At 36.7% G+C, this 18,778-nt stretch overlaps 1 protein-coding gene across 5 annotated transcripts in view; it reads right to left on the bottom strand.

Moving 5' to 3' along the window:
- The window catches only part of mid2 (midline 2), a 148,262-nt gene extending 130,346 nt beyond the window's left edge, over positions 1-17,916 (bottom strand). For all 5 annotated transcript variants that reach the window (XM_051918462.1, XM_051918468.1, XM_051918466.1 and 2 more), the window contains exon 1: positions 17,622-17,916. The gene's annotated coding sequence lies outside the window, so the exon portion shown is untranslated. The remainder of the gene's footprint in view (positions 1-17,621) is intronic.
- Between the last annotated feature and the right edge of the window lie 862 nt (positions 17,917-18,778).

Here is an 18,778-nt window from a genome sequence, read left to right as displayed (position 1 = left end):
CCATCCATCCATCCATCCATCCATCTATTTGGATCCATCCATCCATCCATCCATCTATTTGGATCTATCCATCTATCCATCCATCCATCCGGATCTATCCATCTATCCATCCATCCATCCATCCATCCATCTATTTGGATCCATCCATCTATTTGGATCCATCCATCCATCCATCTATTTGGATCCATCCATCCATCCATCCATCCATCTATTTGGATCCATCCATCCATCCATCCATTAAAGATAAATATGAGTATAAGTATTGGTCATGTATTCAGACCTGTAATTGTATATATTCAAATTTAAATCTATATATTCATCACAATTTACATTTACTATATAGTCAGAATTTCATCTATCTATCTATATATTTAGACCTATAAATATATTAATTTACATTTATACATTCAGAATTATATCATAAATAATAAATATACCTATATTCAGATTTCATATACATTCAAATTTGCAGTAAGAGTGACAGTGTCACAGCATTAATTGTTGGATGCTTCATTTTTAGACATTTACAGCAGTCTAAATAAGGAAGTAATAATCAATGAAAGAACTGCAGGACTGCAGATGTACTTTGTATTGACTGTAGAGCTATTCTAGTCATGGCTGTATCTACTGAAGATGAAAGCAATGCCCAACAAGAAATGTGTTAACGCAGTAAAGTTGTACATTATTCATGTGTTTATTATTTGTTGAGAAGATTGAAAACACTGAATAGCTCTGCTTTTTTTGATATGCTAAAAAGATACGTTAGTTTTGTCCATGTCTCCATAAACAGACAACAGAAAGAAAGCAAAATGCAAAGCAAAGCAGATGCAACCATTCCAAAAATGATGAACAAGGGACATTTGTTTTTATTCATGAATGTTGTGTGCATATATATAAGAAGTGCCTCAACCCTACACTGCCAGTTATGCACTGTCTGTTGGAGGTCTTCTGTTAACACAAACATTGACAGCGAGAGCTAAATTATTCAGGAGGTGAATATTTCATGATCAGAATGCACTCTGGGGGGGGGGGGGGGGGGGGGGGGGGCACAGATGCCTTTGATATGTCTATTAACTAATTCATTAATACAAATAAAATGTTGGCACAGACCTCTTCATTGAGACTATCCACTGACAGCAGGTAAAGACACACTTATCGCCTTTAACTACCTCCCAGGAGGGCCAAAGCATTAAGTCAGAGCCACTAAAAATAATTCTTATTAGTCATAACACTACTGAATACATGCCAACACACACACACCCACAAACCTCAAAAGATAAACTTATCATAGTAACCAGTAAATCAGAGAAGAGATGTCACTGCAAGAGGGAGGGGAGGCTATTTAGATTAAAGAATATGAGGGCACATTAATTAAAAAGTATTTTATGGTTTTTCTACCTATAGAAAATTTGACAGGCTCAGCATGAGATTTCACTGCCTTAACTGACTTTACTTAATGTCAATAGTGGCATAAATACACTTTTAGAACACCTGTTTAACCTCAATTAGGCTTTAATGGTGCCATGTAAACCACGCTTCTAATGAGTAATAACAAAGCAGTCTCTCTTTCTGGTGGTGTGTTATGTCTAGTTTGTTAGGTCTGTAATACAAAAATTATGGAATTACCACACTTAGAGGATGTTCACCAGGTTCACCCAACAAATCACAGATATGACACAAACACTTTAGTTTAGGGTCCAAATCGCACTATTAACTATTAAACCAAACAGATCTCACCCCCCATTGACTACCATAGTATTAATTTTTCCAACTATGGTAGTAAATGGGGTGCAAGATCTGTTTGGTTACTGATATTCTTCCAAACATCTTCCTTTGTGTTCGCCAGAACAAAAAAAATCATAGAGGTTTGGAACTACTTGAGGGTGAGTAAATGATGACAATTTTCATTTTTGGGTGAACTATCCCTTTAAGGTGTGTAAGCGCTCAATTTTAACAGCTGACTAATTAGCATTTTTAGACTTGCCCTGGTATTTGTTTTAGAAATGGAAATTAAAATATAATTCCATAATTGTTTCCTCAACATTGAGTTATTCCATACTTTTTTTCCCTCTACTTGATCTGGAAAAGACATTAGTCATGTCATTAGTGAAAAAACGTAAGTGAATTTGTTTGAGGTATTTTAAATGAAGCCAGGATGTTAAGCTATTTTGTGTCATATCCGTGATTTGTTTGTTTGCTATAAAGTAAAACAAGCTGGGTGAACATCCTCTAAGTTTGGTGATTCCATAATTTTTGCCAGGGGTTGTAGAATGTGTTCATGTACAGAAGATGAGTCCCTTAGGCTAGAACACACCTGAAAAGGACATAATACACTAGAGAAAATCAGACCATCTGAGCAAATTTACTGCAGCCAAAGCGGATGCAATAATAGATTCAAAATAGAGTTGCAGTGTCATTTCTTCTTATAAATAGGGAGGAATTGTGGAGCACCTATTTTTAAACTCTGTCCTATTTCTTTGAATGTGCTAGAGTAACAGCAATAAGCTACATTGAGTCTTGCAATTTCCCTGAGTAAATGTAATAACCAGCATGTGGATTTTACCTGGGTCGGGTCATTCCTGTTACATACAGTAGTACACTTTCAAATACTCATCATAGGACCTAATTCACAATTTCTAAATGTGAAAATTACACTATTTCTTTTCTTTTATCACAATATGTGAACATGAAGATTGGATCCAAAACAACTCACACCCTGTACAGCCTATGGTCCACATTACATCTTAGATCTGAATCGGGCCTGTCACGACTCAAGCATCTTCTAATAAATTTCATCTCAGTGGAAAATTTGCCATCAGAAGTTTATCAAAGATTCTTGTTTTTCTCCAGAGCTCCATGTGGCAGCACATATGTGAAACATTTGAGATATTAAGCCATGAAACTGAAAAAAAAAAATAAAAAAAATAAAAAATCACAATGTGCCTTCACATTTTTGTGACAGGTGCAGTTTCACTGAGAGATGAAGACTGTCTCATGTCCAATATGATACTGTGAGTCACTGTGCTGTGCTGTTAACCTTTAAACATGCAAAGGAAAAGCAGCTAAATAAGGATAAAATATATTTGAATAAAAATGATCCAAAATACTGTTTGTGTTTTCAGTTAACAAGCTAAATGATTAGATTGCTAAGCTAGCGCAGCCTTGCCTATATAGTCTACACAGTCATGCCTATATAGAATTTCATAACATATGGTTCTATTATTAGAATTATTATGATTTTATTATTATGAAGTATTATTTAAGGAATCACAACAAAAATAAAATGTTTATGTTATGTTATGTTATCTTTGTTTTGTTTCTTGGAGAACCCCAACCAGTAACATTCAGCAACAATGGCTCAACCAGCACGGAGGAATAGGGGAACTGATTTTTAACTATAGCTGATACTCCTTTAAAAACAGACCTAATGAGCCACAAGGTTAATAAATGGTATATTCTTTTGTTAAAGCTATCTGCTCACATTCTTTTCAACTTATTTTTTTAAATAATCATGTTTAACAGCGGATTTCCTAAACTAAACTACATTAATACACATTATTCTGCAAAGAAATCTACACCAATCAGAGAATCGAAACAAAAACATCAGTCTCCTTAATCTCTCATATTTTGCAATTATGTAAAATATACTGTTTCTGTACACATAATCAACATATATTTAAAAAAAAAAAACATTTAAATTATTTGTTTCTGTTTAATCAACATATTTAAATCATCAGTTTATATTTATTCATCTTTTTTAATTTGATTGTCATTTGCAATGCTTCATGGGATTGTAGTTCTTTCCCTCATTAAAGCCATTAAGTACACTGTCTTCTTTTTGTCAGATTTTCTAATAATATTTGTTGAAAATCAAAGTGTGTAACGTTGTGTAATGAGTTCACCTAGCTGGTTGGTTTGTTTCATGGCTTTTAACTCTTTAACAAAGATTTTTTTTTTTTTTTTAAATTCCCATGGGAAAAATGAATGTGACAAAAAAAAAAAAAACTTCTGGAAACTGAGGTCTCTGAAAAATTGGGCGGCTACTGTTGCATTGTATGGCATGAGTTCGGGGGCGAGGCTATCTGTCAGTCTGGCCAGTGGCAGACATGGGGGAGCATTCCAGAAACCCGTTTCAAAACAGTTATTATTTCTATTTAGTGACCCTAGTGGTTCAGAAATTATACACCACATCTTTAATAACCTACATTTATCACTGCCACATTATAGCTTCAAACAAGCCCAAAGCAACAAACACATATAATAGAGCAAATAAGCAAAAAAATAATTCAAAATGACAACAGTACGTGCAAATCATCTGGATTTACTGACAGCAGCAGTTGTAGAGAGATATAGAAAACGTGGATGGCATCAGTGCCTTCAGAAATCACTCTCTTTTGTGTTCAGATTGGATGTTCACCGCATGACAACAATCTCACCATTTGAAAAAGTACTCCTTCTTGTCTCTTCCCAAAGCTACAATAGAGGTATGCTACAATTTTGGGAGCCATAGATTAACAATGCCTGTCAAAGCAGTATCAGTATGTTCCCACACAATACGCCACAAATAGATCTGTATTATGTAATTCTTTGAAGGCCTCGGCTCTGTGGCTGATGATGTGTGTTTTGTGGTTCTCCGTATGATTAAACACAGACCACCTGCTCAAATATCAGTGTTCTGCGGCTTCAGATGGATCCCGTCTGCTTCAATGTCTGTGGTCTGTCTCTCAGGTGAAAGACACAATACAGCAGTAAACGGAGATGCGAGTCTCCCGATGACATACGGCTCATGTTCTGTCACCACACAGAAGACAAAAGCTCGGGGGTGAACATCTATCAGCCAGCTCCGCTCCATTTTTTGGGGGCCCTCAAAAGAGCGCAAAATAATATCTTCTTTGTGCAGTATGAAGTCAGAGTATGCTGCAAAAATACAGGGTGTTTTCCCACCCCATTATATGACTCTGAGTCATAGAGAACATCTTTGTTGGAGCTTGTGAACAAGCATAGGACAGTCTGAACAGAATGAAAGGTTCCCAGTATGAGATTGTAGCCATCTCACCCTCATTCTGTCCAGGCCTATACTATTTGCCACACACAAAAATAAAACTAAAAACACCTATTTTCCCTTATACACCACCTTTATGGCTCCACGGGGAGAGAAAGGTCAGTGAAAATGGAGAGCTGTAAATTCAATTCACATGCAATTGCTTTGGAAAATGCAATTCTGTGAAAGTCTGAATCTAACCGGCTGCAGTGAACCAAATAACAGAAAAATGCAATGTTCTGTGCAATCCAGTCTTCTCATTAATGGCTTAAGTGTCTATACTGCCATTGTTTTAAGTAATCCAGAGCATTCCACAAAAACAGCCTCTCTTTTATAATGCATAATCTCCTCATATCTACAAGGTGTACTCAAACAACAGAAGAAATTTTAAAATAACAAATGCACACCATAGAAAAATCCACACCGGCGCGTTCGTAAACCCAAGAGGGATAATCACAAATCAAGATCCATAATTTCATAATTACATGGTGGCTATCATTTCATCACCCAAATATAAGTCTTAACACAGGATCCTTTCAACCATAGCATAATATTAGAATTTAAGCATCTGCAACATTAAAGAAAAAAGTGGTGCTGAAAATTCAACCTGTATAAAGCTAATAATACTTGATATTCAAGGGCCGCTTTGGTAGCTGAGGAGACACTGACCCTGACAATCATGGCAATTTTGAATTTTGAATTGAAAATAAATTACCTATGGCTTAAATGTCATTAAGAGTGTAGCTGGCAGGATGAGATTGGCAAAATTGGCAACAAGTCAAAGAGCTGCAAGGAGCTGTCATGCTAAGGCATGAAAACTCCATTGTTGAGTTTAATAATGCAAATCTAGGAGACAATTACTTGATAATAAATTAGACAATTTGATGTCTGACTATCCAATTTTAGTTGAATAAAAGCTGTCAAAACCATAAAGTCATCCAAAACAAAACAATTGGTCATATATCTGAGAGAATACCAAGATATAAAGCATGCAGTGGTCGAGTCAAATATGCCTCACAGGAGCGGTTCCTCTTGATCTTATTAATTGGATCACTCAGAGAGGAGAGGGTAAGTGCATCTGTCCTGTGTACACTAATCCCTTCAATAAAGATTAGCTGTAATGTGTAAAAAGCCTGTTTCTGAGGCAGTTTGTCTCAGGCAAAATCTGCTTAAAAGGATCAAAAGTATCTCAGCACAACTCAAATGATAAAGCTGCCAAGAGCTGCCAAGGAAACACAAAGGCATCATGATCTTAACTCAAACACTTTCTGTGAGAGAATAAACAACACATTATATGGATATAGCTGAGTTTTGTGAGGGACTGCATATATCAACACCTCTGGAATGCTGTTTGGCCAATTAAATTGGAGGAACAGAAATAGCGGTTGTATAAAGGAGTTTATGTCATGACCAAAAATTTCTTTCAAGATACAGCTCATTAGGTTCTTGCTCTGATCCATGAATTAATTTAGTCTCTAGTCAAGATAGAGATCTCTTTAATACAAAATACAGTCACTTGTTTATGCTGGTTTGTGCAGGCCTTCTCAGTACAGTGATGTACTGTAAGTGTGGGTGCTGGAGTGTGCATCCACACTGCCATCTAGTGTATCTGTATGAATCACAATGCATTAAGTGCATACTAGTTCAACTCTAAGAGCAGTTGCTTGTCATTTAATAGACACTTTCGTATCCAAAATAATTTACAGCATAGTTACTAAAGGTAAAGTCCCTTTGGAGCAAGTGTTTGATGGGCTCCGCCCATTGGTTACAGTTGCTAACAAGCTTGCCAGAATATTTAATAAGAATGAACCGATTTTCAGTAAAATGTGCTTGTAAATCCATTTTTATGATTTTTTTTATTTTTTTTATTTTATTTTTAAATGTTACATTAAGCAGTAACGTGGTTAAAAAAAATGCAGCAAACTGTAAGGGAAAAATCGATGCAAAGTACGCGTATCACAGTCAAGTGAACAGAGAACCTAATTTCAAAGTGATTACAAATGGGAGTAAGGGACCATAACTGTTTCTAAAAATTCCTTCAACATTTGCACTAAGATATTGTGAATGCTTTACTATCAACACTATGTTGACATGAATCAAAACAAATACAATGACGTTAGGTAGGTTAACTCTCAGGGGTCGGTGGTCGTGCTGGCGATACCACCTCATTTTTTTTCTTACCAGTGCGAAAGAGACTCAAAATACTCTGTCGATTTTGGACATACAAATAAGAGTTATATATCATTAATTTACAGTACCTAGGAGCACATACAGATGTTATAATGACGTACTGATGTTATAATGTCATACATGTTCGTTTGAGAATGAGGGCTGATGCTGATTAATCCATAACAGTATCTAATTATAATAAGTGACAATATTTTACAGTATTTTTTCCCCTGTTAATTCTTTACAGTTGAGTTTAAAAGTATCCAAACACACAGATCCAAGAGCAAAAGCTTGTCTGAGAAACACGAGACAATTGTTCATTAACATTTTAGGCAGGATTTAGGCAGAATCTTTGTATTCCTATTGTTCCAATGGCGTTGCTAAATGCCATAACACATGCTTGCACTAACAACCTGTTGCAGTCACTGTAAATAGTAAATATATATTGTGTTATATATAAACACTGAAGCTAGATTCTGATGAAGATGAAACAACACTACATGAAAAGAGGAAGTCATAAACACATACACTTTAAGAATTCAAACTGTGAGAAGACACTTTTCTGAGACAGCATGAATTATTATGAATTATTACTCTCTCTCTCTCTGTCTAATGGCATGATTTTGAACATATATACCTTTTCACTGAATTAGTCTAAACAAACAATATTATGCTATCATAAAGCTTTTATTTTATAAATTGCCTACAAATAATACACAGACATCCTGTTCTCACTCATAAACGTTGAATGCAGTCTGTCCGTTGTTCTGAATGTACGTGATTTAATGAGCATAAAATTGCAGTGGAAGACCATTTACCACCAAATAAAAAACATACTTTGGAAGACAAACTGGCACTCAGGTCATTATTGTTCCATTTTCTCAGCAACAGTGCTCTCACAGAAAGTGCCTCAGGTGCTATTACGTATCGCGGTAGAAATTCGATAGCCAAGTCCCGTGAGATTGACTCTGGCACAGGTTCAGGTTTGGCCAGCGGGGTGGAAGTGGAAATTGAGCTCTGAGGATCAGAGCGAGGTGAGGTGGGGTGGTTACTCGGCACTGCCACTGAACTGTGTGGTTCAACTGAGGGGCAGCCACCTGTCACTAGGCTATCCCTTTACCTCAACCAGTCGACACAGTTCGGCTCCTTGTTCCCCGCCGGCCCTCTGGCAAACACTCTATGTGTTCCTTAAGACTCCCATGTGTTCTTCCACATGTCTGGCGTGTATTCCTGACAAACTGTCAGGTGATGGGATAACACTTCAAATACTGAATTACGCTTAGAGCATGTTCAAGTAACATCTGATAAACATCACCTACTAGTACTGATCCATGATGCATTTGTTAATTGATGTCAAAATGTCTTGAGTTAAAATGAAGAAGCCATCGGTTCTATTACATTAAAGCTACTGTAGTTTTGCTTGATGATCATGAAATACTTACGGTGTTTTCATATTTAATGTCAGTAATTAAAAAAAACAAACTAGCTCAGTCATAATCACATTCTACTGTAATGGCATTTCACTTGTACACATACAAACCTGCGTAATATTTAAACTCGGTTCTCAAGGCATCATGAATGTCTTATTTTATCTCTCCGAAACAACCAGAAGATTTTAGCGCTAGTGTCAAAAAAGTGCACTTTAAACACACAAAAGCCCTTTACGAGGAGAGAAAAGAGAACAAAAGTGTTGTGCAAAGAAAATGCATTAAAATGTCATTTCGAATTCCACAAAAAGGCAATTTAGCCTCACAAAACCCTGATAAAAACCTTTAAAAATGACAAAAGGGCAATGAGACACTAGCGCTAAAATCCTCTGAAAACGCAAGGTTATAATGGATGAAAAATGAACGCAAAAAAAAAAGTCAGATGGCAGAGGCTGTGCCCACCAGCTGCGGCTGATGACCCGGAGAGAGAAACTAAAGCTGTCATTACTGCTTTCTGAATTCATTATAGCAGGAGGAAGTGACACACTGCCATCCTTGATGTTCTTTTCAACCTAAACAAAGTCTTACTGATGAAGAGCAGATCTCAGGCTGCTCATTTAGGAACAATATGCTTGACAATTAGAAGAGAGAATCTCTGTGTGCTCAGCCTCTCCCTGTTAATTGTAGGTTGTGGGCTTTTCAAAGATGCACCAGCAGTAAATCTGTGGGAAGACAAACTGAACGGAAACAACAAACCATTGTGTTCACACAGTCCTATATTTAAAGAAATTTATTATTAAAATGTTAGTGGATTTCTGGATCGTTCTGAAAGGGATATTTCACCCAAAAATCAAAGTTCTGTCATCGTTTCATGCTATTTCAAAGCCATTTGAACACAAACGGGGATGTTAGGCAGAATGACAGCCTCAGTCACCACACACTTTCATCATATGGGAAAAAAAAAAAAAGATGAAAATGAAATATTCCGCCTAACATCTCCCTTTGTCATCAACATCAGGGCGAGTAAATGATTCATTCATGAGATTAATTTTGAGGTGATCATCTTTAACTTCATCTCTTACAACAGTAAAATTTCAAAGTGTTGAATAACTCTGAAAAGATAAGTGATATCCGACTCACTTTTGAACCAGTTATCTTTAATGATTCAGTTGAATGATTCACAAAGCATTTGTAATTCACTTGGCAATAAACAAGAACTCTCTGAGTAAAATTGACAGGAAATTGATATGTTGGAGCCAAAACAACACAACATTTGACAATATACATAAGCTAAGTAAAAGTTAGGTATTATTTATTTGCTTTACAAATTCTGCTACGCTGGGTCTCTGAGGGTTAAATAAACCAACCGAACAAACTAATTCACTAAAGTGAATCAGACTTCAGAATGCTAATTATCAAAGATTCTTCAGTCATAAATACACAAAAGTCTTTATAGTACGATTTCAGTGGACAGCCAGCCACCGTGTTTGGAAATACCATTTCCCATACACAAGAACAGAATGTTGTAGAAGGATTCCAAGAATATCATGTTTCATTTAAGATGGGTAAGATGGGTAGAAACTTTCCCAGCATGCCTGGCTGATTCCTTCAGAGGTATGCCAGTTTGCTTTTGTTAGTGTTGTGGATAGATTTCCCTTCCCAAGCTCTGGAATCCAGCAGGCTAACTGGGTGGCAACAATGTGAGTCTTTATTTGCTCCTTAAGGCAGAGCGAGGCACGCCTACACATGGCGAGCGATCCACATGCTATGGCCTTCAGCCTAACCAGGACAACAATTAAACCAGACAAGACAAAACTGCAGGGCTTATATGGAAACACCCGGGAAAATGTGACACTTTATGAGTCACAAAAAACTGACTTTAACTGTCGCTAGTTCATGTCGCTGTGCACACATGCAACTTAAAGCAAATCATTTAATGAGATGACTTTATTACAAGCCAGTAATGCAGTGGGAAGAAAAATATAAGTGAATTTAGGCGACAAGGAAGTAAGGGAACTAATGACTTACTTTGTAGGATTTAATGATGCGTTGGCATTGACTAATTACATACATTTGCATGCTCCTCAACCTTTCCCCATTCCCATTAACAGAGAAGTGGGCACATAGTCCATTTCCTGTTCATGTTCAGGGCAGGAATGGGTGGAGAAGAAGGTCCAAATGAACAGCGGGAGATTTGTGATGATGCATCAATGTAATTAGTCTTTCTTTTTTCTGAACAAGCACTTTTCACCCTTCTGAGTTGCACTGCTCCAATCTGGGAGCAGCAATTAGCTTATGGATGTTTTCTTCCGAATGCAAATATCCGAAATGAAAGTAGTGACCTGACGTCTGGTGAAATGTATTTATGACAAACTGCTCTACCCTCTATCCATGTAATTAATATTTGGGCAAGCAGCAGTCAGAACCAAGAACAGCAAAATGCAAATCGCTAGAGTGCTTAGTAGAACGGCATCATAAAATATGCATGAGCAGAAAAAGGCGAAAAACCCTCGCTTGTTAGATCTCAATACTTTATAAACCTGTAAATGTAATACATCTTACAACAGGTGAAAGTAAGGCTAAGTAAAATATGACAAATGACACAGCAGCTGGAAAAGTTGTAAAGCTGGCTTCAGCACAAAACTCACTTTAATAGGAACAAGCACAGATAAAAGCAAGGAAAGGGGTGAATTCAGGTATATTTGTCAACTTTTTGACATTAAGATCAATGCAGGGTTTAAAGATATTTGTTTCTTAAAGGTGCCGTAAGTGATTTCTGAGAAAGGCTGACTGTTGACATTTCAAATCAACCCAAACACCCCTCCCTTCATTGCTCCACCCCCAAAATGCACAAACAGGTTTCCATGCTGTTTTCAGGCCTTCCAACTTAAGTCTCTCCAGCACTGGAAAGCTTTTCTAATATTGATACGGGTCCTAAAGCTCTTGCCTGATCATAACTCTTCTTTTTCCAGTGATATTCCTCTGAGCTTTTCTCTTTTGTAATGTCTCTCAGCCATCTCTCTTTCTACAGTCTTTTTTCAAATCTCCCTCTTGCTCACTCTCTCTCCTCCCCCATCATGTGTGGACACGCCCCCTTCTGCTGATTGGCTACAAGTGTGTTGTGTTGCTTGGTCCGATCCACTTTTAACAGCGTTTCTCAGAAATCATTTACTGCACCTTTAAGGCAACTTACTATAGCTAGCTAACATAGGTTGTCAAAATTGTGATAATGCTTGTGTTGGAAATATCAAACAAACTTTCATGAAATTAAATTAAATATATACACATAATATATACCGTTCAAATGTTTGAGGTCTTTTTTGTTAAGAAAGTAATAGTTTTACTCAGCAAGGATGCATTAAAAGTGACAGCAAAGACATGTTACAAAAGATTTCTATTTCAAATAAATGCTGTTCTTTTAAAAGAATCCTGAAAAAAAAATGTATCACAGTTTCCACAAAAAGCAACGTTGATAATATTAATAAATGATTTTAGCAAATTAGCATATTAGAATGATTTCTGAAGGATCATGTGACACTTAAGACTGGAGCAATGGCTATTTAAAAAATTGGCTTTCCCATCACAGGAATAAATTACATTTTAAATATTAAAATAAAAAAAAAAACTGATATTTTAAATCATAACAATATTAAACAATATGACTGTTTTTATATTAAACAACTATCAAATGAATGCCGCCATTGTGAGCATAAAAGGCTTCTTTCAAAAACATTAAAAAATCTTACCAAACCCAAAACATTTGTATGATAGTGTACTATACACACACACAAAATAGCATATACAGCAAGCATTAAATAAAAAATATAAATGTACTCATCTGACACATCAAATATGTCACTAAAATAAAACATTTTGGCAGTGCAAATAAAAATTGGCCACACTGGGCAACCAAAAGAAACCTTATTATTGAGCCCCATGTGAAAAATGGTCCAATTTTCTCGAATTCACCCTATCCAGATAAACACTGAGACACTGTAAGGAGGCTGTCTGGAAGAAAACTAGTGACTAAGACAAAGTGCAATAATCAAAGTCTGGCCCCAGTGGCATCTAATCCACACATACTGTAAGAACTCTATATTACATGGCGTTGGATAAGGGTCATCTGCTGTTCTTTTGGTCCACTATTTTGGTCATTACACAAACATATGGTCCCCCCAGGAGTCTAGACAACCCCACCCCGCTGACTGGCATTATATGGCTCCCAACAAACAAAACAGCTAGAACAATAGCATTGTGTTTAAACTTTCCCATTGATGATTACAAGTTTCAACATCTGTGCTACTTCCACCAGCCGAAGGTGATACATCTGACCTTGAGTAAAACACTGGTTCTGGTTCAAACTGCTGCCAAACTTTCTGTGAAAGTTTCACACACTCAGTTATGCTCCAAAACAATTCAATAAATGCTATATTCAAGTAAGAAGCGAAGTCAAACACTGTCTGTTTGTTTTATGTGGAGAGGTGTGTTCGGCATGGACTGAAAGACAAACAAAATTAAAACCTTATGAATGCCGCTGGCTATTGGGTTGTTTGAGTGAACAATGAAGCTAAAGCTAGCTAAGGATCCAGTGGCTGATTCACAAAGTTTACTATAGAAAAAGATGACCAGTCCCTGAAGGAATTTGTTGGGGTTGTCTCATGACCCGTCATGACCTTTGTCATGTAATTTTTTTTTTTCCCACAGCATCCATTAGGGATTCATGAAAATGCTTTCATGTTTGCTGAGGCAGACTGACATTATGTTTTGATGCTGAGAGACATGCAAATCTTTCTGGTTTGGTGAATGTCTCGACAATCATCTCAGTGACACTAATGTGCATTGATACTAATGAGCTTATAGCGGCGTTAATTATTTCAGCAGGAGAAAAATGACAATATGCAATGTGTTCTAAGTGTCTTGAATAACAGCTTACACTGTGCCACATCCTTTAAAGTGAGATAAACTGCCACCATACTGAGGACTGAACAATTTATGGTGATGTCCTGTGTCTCGGAAGGAAAAGGGAAATTGTATAAAGTCACACAGACAGGATGACACTTTTATGAGGTACCAGTATTAATAAATGGCATAAAAATGACTTTGATATATGAAAGAATGACAGTTCCAAATAAATGTTTAGTATTTTTATGTGTTAAAATACTTTTAACACATTTACTTTTAGCAAAAACAAAAATTGAGTAAAATTTATTTTTAAGTGTGGTAATGTTGTCAAAAGTACTGACCGCGATACCAAGTTGGTACTGAAATTTTAAAAATGTGACGCTTTGAGCGCTGTTGAGTGGATTCGTAAACACCTCTGATTGGCCTTTGTGTTCATGCGCTCATCAATTATGTCTGTGATTGGCTACAATGATCAATGCACGGGAGCGTTTGAAAGCACACGAAAGTGTTTGAATTTGAAAGCTTTCAAATTGGAACACTTCCGTGTGCTTTCAAACGCTCCCGTGTGTATCTGCGTAAGCGCTCGATGAAGAGCGTCACTGATGTCTATTTACAACATGTTTATGAAGCGTTGATCATAGTAGCCAATCACAGACATGTATGTTGAGCGCGTGAACACAACTGCCAATCAAAAGGTGTTTACGAATCCGCTCAACAGCGCTCAAAGCGTCACATTTTTAAAATTTCAGTACCTACTTGGTCTCGTGGTCGGTACTTTTGACAACACTAAAGTATGGCATCAAAGCAGTCCATATGTAAAGTGCATGAAATAATATAATAAAATAACATAAAATAAAATAAAATTAAGGTTCTTAAAATAGTCATTGCAACACCTTGTTTGTTAGTTTTTAGATTCATATTCTTTTGATACAGATGCTTCAGACAATTTTCTTGCTTTTTAGGTTCCTCAAAGCTCTTTTCTAAAGAACTAGAGAATAAACAGTTTTTTTCTTTAATTTTAAAAGGTTCTCCAGTGGAATGGTTCTAAATGAAACTTTTATTTTTAGGGTGTAGCCTTAACTAAAAATGCTTCTTTAAAACTTTAGACTGTATTAAATTGCACTTTATAAAACATATTATCATTTGAATCCACTAAAAAGTGGAACGAAAGTCACATCAGAATGAGTTTTTTTTTTTTTTTTGTCATGAGAGGCTTTATTCCCAAAACTCAATATGGATCTTTGCCAGCTCTGGGCATTTGTGAACTGCTCTCAAAAGCACAGCTTCACCTCGTCTTGACTCTGGCTCAAAACAAAATTAGTCATACCCATTTCAACAGTACTGCATTATTTGAAGGCTCTCCTAGAAAAAGCTGTGTGCATTATGAGATGACCTGCCATGCAGCCAGCTCCATTGAGTCATCATTCAGTGAAAGCTCAATATACAGGGTGAAAACAGAAGGAGAGTTTAAATCAGCACACTAAGTATAACTGAAAACCACAATATGAACAGTAAATAAGTGTGACATCACATGCTGGATACATTACAAAGCTTATCAAGAGGAAGATAAGGCTAGAGCAAAAGATATGAGTCATACGCATACATGGAAAATGTGCATGTTGCTGTGATCATCATCACAACAGGCCTCATTGTCAAATCACCAAGCGATCTCGCCTCATTGATACAGTAAACTAGAAATTCTTATTAAAAGAAGTTTTTAATCAACCTTTAGGCCTGTGCTGGCATGAATGCAGGACTCTCTAATTGAATATTAGACCCCTGACGAGAAGCTAACAACATTAATGGACCCCCTTTCTAATCTTCCTGGCATCATGGAATCATATCTAAAACATATCTCAATATTTTCTGTAGATATATCCTCCAGCTCTTCAGCAACCTTTCTCAGGCTGCCCTGCCTGAGATAAGAATAGTACATAGCCTCAAGAAATACATTTGGCACAGCAGGTCAGCCATGGAAAATTACCTTCTGTGCTTTTTAATATCGAGAAACTTTTCTTCCTTTTGGAAGCTGCAAAAACACCAGTGGTAGAGAAGGAAAGATGGCATGAGAGTTCATTTTTCCAAAAATATACAAGACAATACAAAGTAGGCTTTTTGATAGTGAAGGCTTTATGGTAACGGATTTTCTCATGTGTCACATAACACTAGGGTGGTCTAAATTGGATGTTTGTTGCTAGTTTAAGAATGCCCTACAATACGGGCAGGAAGTTGAGACTACTCAGCATAAACAGAAAAAAGGCTGAAACAACACTGAAGCCCTTTTCAACTGCAGTTCTGGGCACCTTTTAACCGCATCTTAGACTGCCAACATGATACCTCCCATTCTAAAAGAGTCGCTTCCTCAAGAACAAACATATCATATGAACAACTTTTATTATTATCATCACAAAACTAACTCTTTTCTTCCTAAAAAGCTTTAAGGACTGTTCCCAACTGAAAAGCTGCACTCTAAACCATTATGCCTGAAATGCATCTAACCACATGAATGTCATATCAGTGCTGACAGCACAGCCGGTGACATAGATGTCAGCCCCCTGTGGATATACAATAAGCTCAGTGTTACTATGGGGATGACAGTACTTTTATGAAGAAATAGCACCAAAATAACCCTGCAGCGCACAACAATGCATTGTAACCTATATTATATATTCAGATGTGGTATGAGATGAAAACCAACTGGCTACAAACAAATACCCCGCGTGAACTGCTCTGAATGAGAAAACAGACATTTTCAATATGGGGGCGTGGAATATGCTTCCTCATCGCTAAGGGCAGGTACACCTCCACACAGTTCTGATATTTCTGCCATGGGAACAAAGGATGTCAAGATACTGACAAACACAATATCCACTGAAGCTGCCCAAAAGGAAAATCTGTTATCATTTACATTTACCGTGGAACACATAGGAATAATTACTTAAAAAATATTTGCAAGCTAACCATTCAATGAATATGTACTAGCTTAGCATAACACTAGTTGATTAGCCTGGTACCTTAGCTTATTCACAAATGTTCAGTTATACGTTTTACTGTGTGTTATATGTTTTGGTTTGATCAGGCATTACAAACAGCTACCCACTATGGGGTCCTATAGCTGAAAACAATTAACAGGCAGACCGAATTTTTCATGAAACCAGTTCAGCTAACTTGATGGCTGTGTTCAAAATCACCCCATACACCCTTATAAAGTGCACTTTTTGACAGGACAGCCATTTGTAGTGGAGTCCGAAACCATAATGGACATTATCGAGTGCACTCATTCATTCTTACACTCATTCAATACAACCAGGTGAATAACAACTCAAATTTCCTCCTGTCGGAAGACTTGGAAATCACATGGTCCACTGTTTATAATTCTTCTCTGATTTGCCATTTTAAGCATAATAACTTCCGTCACTATCAAAATAATGATAAGAGCAGCCACGATTTTTGTTATTTATTTTTTTAATCCACCTTTAGCTGCACAGAAATAAGGTCTCTACTAGAATGAACATTTATTCTATAAGGGTGAAAAAATATGACAAGATTTATATCTCTTGGTGAACTATTCGTTTAACAAACAGTTTATAATGTAGCCATAATTAAACGCAAGTTCACCTCACCTTGGTGAATGGCATTTCTGTGCTTTCAATCTTGTGTTTTCTGTACATTATCTCTTTTTTCAAGACATCTTAAAACTTCCATACAAACATTACATGGGGTAAATGAAAAGTAGATTTACAAAAACTCCAGAGCAGGCGAGACAGCGGCAGAAATGGGATCTTGTTGTTCTTGCACGTTATCCAGAAGCTTTCATCACCGGAGAAGTCACATGTAGGCTACCTGCTGTATTTTCATTTTGTAAAGTGTAGCTATACAAAAACACACGATTCTAATGAAAATACAAATAACGTATAAGTATAAAACGGGAAAAATTATGTCGATATGGTGTTAAATTCAGAGTAAACATTTGAATTAAGAGTTGTTTATCTTGGTTTATGGAAATTACACTAGTAAACGGTGTGTTCCGTTTAAATTTTTGTTTCGAAAACTTATAAAACTGTAAAAATCCGTGTCCTTACCTTGATTTATAGTGACAGTCTTTTCCTATTTTGCGTATCTTGTTGCAATAGTAAACAGCAGCGTTGGTATTACACTGAGCACGCTGAGTGTGTTTGTTGCGATTGAGATGCGCGCAGAAGTTTATGGAAATCAAGATTCCCAATCATTTTCCTTCGCCTTGAGCAAAGCAATAAACGCGCAAATACAGTCAGCTCTGTGTTGACAGCTTCCTTACTGTAACAATCAAGTCTGAACGACGCGCTTGACGATACACCTCCTATTCCACGGGCTCCACACACAACTACTCCCCACGGACACGTGATCATCCCACGGGAATAGCTCTCATCCCTCCCTCACCGGCAGCTGGGATCGGTTACACCGGCATCGCTTCGGCAGTACACACGTCCTTGAGTTCGGATCTGTCGATTGTGTTGCGTCCTTCTTGATGGCATATGCACAGAATGCATTGGACAATGGAAACCATTTGACAGGCATTGACACGGAAATCAGTTTCAGCTGAATGCATACGGATATCGATCTGGTTATGTAAACAGAGATATCGACTAAATATACATTCAGCCTGACAATTATGGTATGGACGGATCTGACCACCCTATCTAAGATAGTCTTAAAAGTATTAATTCTGTTTTAAAAGCCTATTAAATCTTATAGAAGTAGGCCTATATATCCCTTTCAAATTCTCTAACCCAAAAAAGTTAGATTAAAAGTTAGCCAAAGCTCACATTTTCACCTGATAAATAATAATAATAATAATAATACAAAAAGATGGTAACCATGGCAACAGCAGGCTGCTCCAGCACTTATGTTCATTTCAGGATATAGCAATATAGTATATCACTTTGTTATTGATTTAAATATCACACATATATTGCAGATAAAGGAAAACTTTTTGGTTATGTTAAATGAGCAGATTGCTTCCCTATAGAAATCCCATTAACCCTTTGGAAAGTCAGTGTATTATTTGGATTCTCTGACTTTACACCCTTATAGAAATTTACCCTGGTAACCATCCTTTTTAATAGTGTCAATAAATAACTAACAATTGTAATTAGTTGTAATAACTAAAGGGTTTGTCCATTTTCATTATAGCAGGATATTCTTGTAAGTTGTAAGATAAAGTCAAGTCTCTCACATAAAATAATTTAATCTGAAATCA

The sequence above is a fragment of the Ctenopharyngodon idella genome, chromosome 14 (assembly GCF_019924925.1).
Source record: "Ctenopharyngodon idella isolate HZGC_01 chromosome 14, HZGC01, whole genome shotgun sequence".
NCBI classification, from domain to species: Eukaryota; Metazoa; Chordata; class Actinopteri; order Cypriniformes; family Xenocyprididae; genus Ctenopharyngodon; species Ctenopharyngodon idella.
The sequence above is the reverse complement of the archived record's forward strand: the minus strand, read 5'-3'. Positions and strand labels throughout refer to the sequence as shown.